The following is an 8,517-nucleotide window of genomic DNA, read 5'->3' on the forward strand; positions in this document are numbered from 1 at the left end:
AGATTCATTCCACCACGGACATGCCAGAGTCACCGCATTTGTGACTCAAAGGGTGTGTCTCCATAGGCTGACTGGCCATCCCCATTTGCCCGATTCCATCCTAGCTTTAGCAGTGAAAGTCCCTCATCCCAGAGCTCATGAGGGCCCTAAGTAACACAGCACCAAATATAACTATTTAAAAATATACATAAATACATGCTTATAGAATATAATTACACTTTCATTATATATTAAATAAAAATAACTATGTATATATGAGATTCATAGATATAAACATATATGATACGTATACAGTGAAAGGAAAACTGTCAAAAATACCTCTGTAGTGGAGACTAACATATCTCTTATACTCTTTGACAAATACTTAGGTACAAAGAAAATTTAAAAATAGATTCAAATGATGTACTCAACATACTTGTTTTAATCTATATAATTGAAATTTGCACCCCACACAGGATAAACTTTCATTTCATTCAATAACATTAGCAAAGGTTTCCTACCTAGCTTATCTTGGGAGATTGGCCAGGATGAAGCTTGCCGTTCCACTCGTTGTTGCTTGAGCTTGGGGACTTGGTGGTGGTGGCAGTTGAAGACAGACAGTTTTTCTTACTGCTACTTTAAAATTCTTTCAGGCTAAAACAATGGTGGCCAAGGTACATGGAGTCAAATATTGTAGCTGCAAACTCTTCTTAAGATTCAAAATTCTATCCTAAGAATCTTGGGTATGTCCCTATACACAGTTCAAAATGCTTAAAGAACATAGAAATCCCCTTTGAAGTAAAAAAACACTCACAGACTTAGGATTGACCTAAGTCATTTTTATTCAAATGTAACTTAAATATATACACTCATAAAGACAAATTCTAAGCACCTATGCTTTATGGCTTTTATATTATTAATGCCAAAACAATGTACAAATATATACAACTATCAAACTTTAAAATGTCAAATGAATAAAATTAATTTACTGCAACAGATAATAATTTTTTGCTAAAAAATTATTTTGCTAAAACATTATTTTGGGTCTAATAATAAAAAGTTGTAGCCTCAGGTCTAATTTCTACATGTTATCATATTCTAAATTTTGACTTAAACAATACTAACATACACAGGCATAAAGCATGCTGTGTAAAACAATATTAATAGCCTCAAATGTGTGTTCACTACATGAAAATAATTAGATATCATAATTTAAAATTCTGCTATCAAACTATCCTGGAGTGTCTATATAAATAAGGTACCATTTCATACTAATAAAAATAGTAATAATCACTAACATTTAATCACATCATTAACCCTTATTATATCACTATGAAATCAATACTATATATTTATGCCCATCATAAAAGGAACCTGAGCAACAGAGAGGTTGAATAACTTGCCGAAAGTCCCACAGCTTCGTAGGCAAATAGGCTTTGAAGTCAGGTAGTCTGGCTTCACCTAACCATTACACCAAATGACCTGTCTCATTTCCTTGGATGTATATTTATTGAGGAGTTACTAAATCTGCATTAAATGAAGATCTAGTCTAATTATTGCTGAAATTTTTGCTGAAACCAACAACAGCAACTTTTTCACTGTGTTTTTACTACAACACCTGCTGCTAATAAATAGCTGCAATCTTGATCCACATCAAGATGGGACTCGCATGAGATCTTCGTTCCTTGCGAATAGAGCAGTGGGGACCAAGAGCTTTCCAGTTTGGCAAGCCTGTGTGTGCCCTGTGTGGACTCACTTCTCTCTCCACTATTCACACTATCCAACTCCCCTTTCCTTCATCTCTGCTGTGACCCGAGCACCAGGCCTACCCCTGGCTCAAATAGGAAAACACAGAGACAAACACAAACCCCAGCATAGGTTTGGGGCTTGCCATCAGAATGATCCAGAACAGATTTTTACTATCAATTATTTAAGACTATCACAGGAATAAAACCATGTTTTTTTAGAGAATATACAGAGCCATCAAAATACATACATCCTTAAACCCCCAGGAGGCTGAGAGACCTGTGGTGTGGTATCATGAGCTCACACTGAGGGACACTAAGAAACAACTGTACAAAACCCATCCTTGCAACTGACAAGGACGTGATTGAAGGCAACATTCCAAACACTGTATCATATTGGAAAAAGTACCTTTCTGGTCTTAGAATCAAAAGTTGTTATGTTTCTCCTAAGTAGTTTTTACTTGGTGTTTTTATGTTCTGGACATGTGATATTTTGTGATTTTGTGTTTTGTGTTTTTCCTGCATAGCTCTTATCACAATTGGTAATTATGTATTCATTTGAGAGATTAAGGGATGAATGTCCATTTCTTGCATTTGTCTTTAAGTGCCCCATCAGGACAGAGACCACATCTATCAAGTTCATCCCTTTGTTCCCAGTATCTCTCACAGAACTTGGCACATAGTGGGTCCTCACTGAATGTTTGAGTAAATGAATTAAGAAATAAATAAAACATATATGCTGTGGGCTGGTCAATTTCCTTTTTGCTTGAGCTGCTACAAAGTTCAGAGCTGGATTGTTTCCCCCGCTCATAGCCAGCACAGAGGGTCTCATGCTTGTGTTTTTCTATCAGCCTCATTCTTAATAATATTTAATGTTTCTACCCTTTGTTTTCTTTTTTCTTTCCCATCTACTTCTAAGTTAGGCTTCCTGGCTATATTTTATGAATTCCCTGCAAACTGTCTTAAATCCCCTGTGGAACAATGTAGGTGATAAATAAATATATTTAACAAAGTCTTTTCTACATATATTGAAAATCTTAACACTAAACCCCCTGCCAACCAACACATTTGATCATCTGCAAACCTGAAGAATAGTTAAGGTTTGCTAATTCTAGCACTATACTAATATTTAAAATAAATTCAATACAAGCCTGGAAACCTCAGGTAGTGTGTCATTTCAGACATCGTTGTGTATTGTGCATGTAACAAGCACATTTGTAAGAGGGCTAGGTAATTTCGTGGAAAAGAAAGAACTTAGGGCTTGCTACAAAATTGTCACACATTTTGGATCAAAGAATGATTTATATTTAGCTGTTTTAAAAAATGTATTGACATCATACTAAGAATGAAAAGTTTGCTTTTAGCCAGGCGCGGTGGCTCACGCCTGTAATCCTAGCACTTTGGGAGGCCGAGGCGGGCAGATTGCTCGAGGTCAGAAGTTCGAAACCAGTCTGAGCCAGAGCGAGACCCCGTCTCTACTATAAATAGAAAGAAATTAATTGGCCAACTAATATATATATATATATATAAATTAGCCGGGCATGGTGGCACATGCCTGTAGTCCCAGCTACTCGGGAGGCTGAGGCAGAAGGATTACTTGAGCCCAGGAGTTTGAGGTTGCTGTGAGCTAGGCTGACGCCACGGCACTCACTATAGCCTGGGCAACAAGCGAGACTCTGTCTCAAAAAAAAAAAAAAAGTTTGCTTTTACTTGTGCCCTATTGTGGGGGGAGTGAAGGGGTGAGAGGGCCTGGGCAAGATTCTGGTCTCCAGGCACTCAGAAAAGTCTGATCACTTTACATAATAAAGGTAGAACATTATAAAGTAAAATATTAAATGATCTAAACCCCCTTCTAAAATCTCTACCATATATTCAGTTCATATGTTAGTGGGAGGTGTTACTTGCAAGTCTGAAATTTCATAGTTCTCTTCTTTGGTCATATACATTTGGAGCACTTGCACTTTGAATGTTGGCCAGCTATATTTCCCTTAAAATGAAACATAATCTTCAAATCCCACTAATGAAAACACCTCTAGCAACACGAGTTAAACATCTCACGACTCCCAACTAGGTCCACAAACTAGAAGTGAAAAGAGTTGAGCGCACCCTCTTCAATAGCCAGTATGCCAGACCAACCCCTCCTTGTGGGTTAATCAGAAAACATGAAATGTCCATTTAGGAAACTGAGATTTGAGTTCTAGTTTTGACAAGGTTCATTTGAGTCAGTGGAATCTCAGATGACAAACTGCCAGAGGAGGGAAGAGTGGGCGTAAAGAACCAGATGGGTAATAACCATGTGTCATAGATAAATGACAATTTTTTAAAAAAGAATTTGATAAGGTGTGGGCTAGGGCTTGCTTTTTTTTTATTTTTATTTTTTATTTTTATTTTTGGAGGGAATGGAGACGAGGAGTGAGAAAAGGAAGGAGAAGAGAAGGGAAGACAATAGGCCAGCCCCAGCGCCTGCCTGCTCGGCATCCTAAAGCAGTCTGCCCCTCCCTCCCTTCCCCCAACACCAGGTAGGCTCTGTGGTGGCGATTTCAAAACAAGCAGACACTGACTCCCGCTGCAGGGCCGAGGATGGCCTCCGGGGTGCACAGGGGAGGGGAGGCAGAGGAAGAGAGGGGAGGGAAGGTGGAAGCTAAGAGATGAAGAGACTGGCAAGACCTCCTCCTTGGGGACAGTGGCGTTTTTTCCCTCCAAAGTGGTAGAGCCGCATAAAATCCAGACCTACGGGCGGCTCACGTGCCAGCTGCCCCATCCCAATGTGGGCGGCTGCCGACGCCACACCTGTTCCGCCAGCCGCTGCGGCGGAGGGCGGCGCCGCGGGCGAGCGCGAGGCCCGGGGGAACGGGCTCCCGCGGAGGGCGGCGGCCGCGCGGGAAGGGCGGGGAGGGGCGGCCCCGCACGGCGAGGCGAGGCGAGGCTTGCCACCCCTCCACCCTGCCCGAGAAGAAAGCCCTACCTGTCAGGCGTGATGCTCGGGGCGAGGGTACCCCCGGCCCCAAACAGGGGCCGGTCCTTGCAAGCCCCGATTCCCAAAGAGCCTCCAATGTTACATCACCAGAAACCGCTGCGCGCAAAAGCCACCGCCGGCCAGGGCTGCACGACGCGCGCTAGCGGCCGCTCACCTGGCTGGACCGCGCAGCTCCCGCGGCGGAGGGATGCTGAGGGTCGCAACGCCTTGAAAACCCACAAAACCGAGGCAAGCCCACGATGCCCATTCCCAAGACCGCCTTACCTCCTGCTCCGCATCTTATCCATCTCTGGTCCTCCGCTGTGGGTTGCGTTTTGTTATTTGTGAGCGGTGGGGGGGCGGGGGGGGGCGGCGAGGAGGATGCTCTTTAAAAATCCACCCGGCTAATCTGCAGAGCAGTGCGTTCCACCCATCGCGCAGCCCGCGCTCGCCAGCCGCCGGGTTCCGCCAGCCCCGCAGCTCCTGCTGCAGACCACAGCGCTGCGGCTCCCTGACAAAAGGCGCTGGTTCCCGCTCGCCCCTCACGGCCCTGCGGTCAGAATTAAATCCATTTCCCGCACGAGGCTGGGAGGAAATGAGAGCTCGCCTGGCCGTGCGCGCTGACAAAAGGCCGCTTCGCGGAGCCCACAGCGCCCCCTCCAGCGGGCCGCTGCCGGCCGCCCGGGCCGCGGTGCTGCAGTGTCCCCGCCCGCCCGCCGCGCCCCGCCCGCGCCGCAGCAGCCCCGGCCGGGCTCGCTGCCCACGGCCCCCGCGCCCGCTCCGCTCGCCGCCCGGACTGCCCGAGCCCAGCTGAGGATCTGCTACCAGGAAGGAAATCTGAAGCGGAGCTCCGTTGGGGATCTGTCTCCTCCCCAAGATAAAAAAAAAAAAAAAAAAAAAGTCTTACACTTGGAGTATTTTTTTTTCTTTTTTTTTGATCTGGGAAGGACATCTTACCTTTGGAAGATAATTCTATTAGTGATTTTAATGACAATTGTTTGGCTGTTTAAATTCCAAACCAAAATTATCCCTATCCTAATTCTGATTCTGTTTTCAACTGGGACAAATTTTTGGTTGTCCTGCCCCCTGGGCTACAGGCCCAACTCCCTCCAACTTTCACTTCGTCCCCCACTCACTGCTTCTCCTCCCCATCTCCCACCCCAGGGGGCCAGGTGTGCAGTGAGGGGGTAACTGGATGGAGAACCAGCAGGACACTAGCAGTCTCAGTCCTGCTATTGACTAGCTGTAAGATGACGAAGCCACTTAAACTCCCTGGGTCTTACTGTTTTCCTCTGTGAAATGACAGTGTACCTAACGCACCTTCCATTTCTAATGTTTTCTGACAATATTTCTCAAGGTCTTGCCCTCAAAGAGTACAGATGTCAAAGGGTAGCTTGGGACTTCCCACTCTAAGGGCTTTTAAAAATGTGCTTGTAGAAATGTACAGCTTCCAAAAAAGCCTCTGGCTGCTGATTCCAAATCACATCATGGCCCCTCTGCTCATTCCAGATTCTGGGGCACCACAGCCCTCAAACACCCCCACAAAATCACTCAGTCCCACCACGATGCTGCTGTGGAACCTGAATCTTTGGAGGTGGGCTCAGGACTTGATTTCATTGTTTTGCTTAGAGACGGGGTCTGGCTCTGTCCCCTAGGCTGGAGTGCTGTAGCAGGGTCACTGCACCATCAAACTCCTGGGCTCAGGTGACACTCCAGCCTCAGCCTCCCAGAGCAGTTGGGACTACAGGCACACACCACTATGCTAGGCTAATTTTCTTTTGTTGGGGGATCACCCTATGTTGGCCAGGTTGGTCTCAAACTCCTGGGCTCAAGCGATCCTCCTGCCTCAGCCTCCCAAAGCATTGGGATTACAAGTGTGAGCCACCATGTTCAGTTGGGATTCAATATTTTTTTTTTTTTTTTTGAGACAGAGTCTCACTTTGTTGTCCAGGCTAGAGTGAGTGCCGTGGCGTCAGCCTAGCTCACAGCAACCTCAAACTCCTGGGCTCGAGCGATCCTTCTGCCTCAGCCTCCCGAGTAGCTGGGACTACAGGCATGCGCCACCATGCCCGGCTAATTTTTTATATATATATCAGTTGGCCAATTAATTTCTTTCTATTTATAGTAGAGACGGGGTCTCGCTCTTGCTCAGGCTGGTTTTGAACTCCTGACCTTGAGCAATCCGCCCGCCTCGGCCTCCCAAGAGCTAGGATTACAGGCATGAGCCACCTCGCCCGGCCTGGGATTCAATATTTTTAACAAACACTCCTAATGATTCTTTTGCACAATAACATTTAAGAAACACCACTCCATGAGCTACTGATTTAGAAAAGAGAAAATGCCGATTACAACCCTAGAACAAATGGTAAGTATTTTGTTTCAGATACCAGGGCAAATTTGTCTTTCTGCTGTAGCTCCTCCAACTTCTGTAAGAACACACACACATACACACAAACCCCTGGTCCCTGCACCCTCCTTCCCCATTCAGTGCTTCTCATTCATTCCCATTCCTTCCTCAAAATCAGAATCCACAAGGCCTCTCCCCATTCTCCTGTTAAAACCTGCTAGAAGAATGACAACAAGCTCAGTCACACAAGGTGAAACCCCTTCCCCCACTTCACTCCAATGCCAAGGAAGCCAGGAAGTGCTATACTTATGGAGACCTTCCTGGTGGCTGTGCACTATTGGTGCCAACAGGTGATGAAATCTGGGAAGTAGGGAACCCACCCTCTGGAGCCGTGAAATCACAGGTAAGGTGGGCTCTATTCCTTACAGAAACCAAAGGAGAATAGAAAAGTTTTGTTTAGAATAGAGAATAGAAAAGTTTTTGTCTCCATTCCTCAAAATTTCTCTCCTAGTGTTTTATTTAATTTTCTCAAACTAATATAGCAAACCCTTATTGGCTCCTGGCAATATTCTGACAGCTTTACATGCATTTTCACATAATCCTCACAAGAACTCTGAGTGAGGTACTGTTATTATCCCCGTTTTATGGATGAGGAAACTGAGGCACAGAAAGTTTAGGTAATTTGCCAAAGGTGGCATAGCTAGTGGGTGACCAAGCCAGGATCCAAACTCAAGCACTACGGCTCCAGAGCTTGTGGCCCCTAACCACTGCACTGCATGGCCTCCCAGAGAGGACAGGAAAGTAGACTTTTAAAAGCAGAACTGGCACGAGACACCAATGAAGCTGATAAAGCTGATACACTTTCCTTTTCAAAAAAAAAAAAAAAGTGATTCTGCTCCCCTAGCCATCACGGGAGTTAAAAAAAAAAAAAATACAGCCAGCTGCTCTCAAACTCCATCTGAATATGACAGTCCTGAGAAGAGTGACACCATCCTGTGGCTTTAGGAATCGTTCAAATGTCAGACAGGAAACAAGACTTCATTAATTTCCACATCCATAGCCTATATGAAATTTTAATTGCAGTTCCAGAAATTCTCACTCAATTTCAGATTCCTGTTGAAAGCCAACAAACGGAGCTGTAGCTGCCATTGGCTCTGGCTATCCCTGGAAGACCAAGAGACTTCAGATTCCCACTGCAGCAAGGCCAAGATGCCTGGCCCTTAAATAGGAAGGGAAAAGCACAGGAGACCCCATGTCAGACCCTGGAAAATCACAGCAGCCTAATCCCCAGTGGCCAGATAAAGAGTCTAAAATATGATTTTCTGACTAATTTGTAATAAAATTATTTCTCATCTCCCAGTCTTTTGGCAAAAATGTTTCTGGCTTGTAGAGAGAGAAGATACAGCTTCTCAGATGGCCCCAATAAGCCCTGCCTCCTGGTATCCATGCCCTGTGTAATCCCTCCCCCTTGGCTGGCAGGACTATGACTC

General features: G+C 45.1%; 1 protein-coding gene across 1 annotated transcript in view; it reads right to left on the reverse strand.

The window, feature by feature from the left end:
* The window catches only part of ADD2 (adducin 2), a 103,012-nt gene extending 97,659 nt beyond the window's left edge, over positions 1-5,353 (reverse strand). Inside the window, exon 1 of the mRNA XM_012750133.3 lies at positions 4,966-5,353. The gene's annotated coding sequence lies outside the window, so the exon portion shown is untranslated. The remainder of the gene's footprint in view (positions 1-4,965) is intronic.
* Positions 5,354-8,517: the final 3,164 nt, after the last annotated feature.

Source organism: Microcebus murinus, chromosome 3 (genome assembly GCF_040939455.1).
Source record: "Microcebus murinus isolate Inina chromosome 3, M.murinus_Inina_mat1.0, whole genome shotgun sequence".
NCBI lineage: Eukaryota > Metazoa > Chordata > Mammalia > Primates > Cheirogaleidae > Microcebus > Microcebus murinus.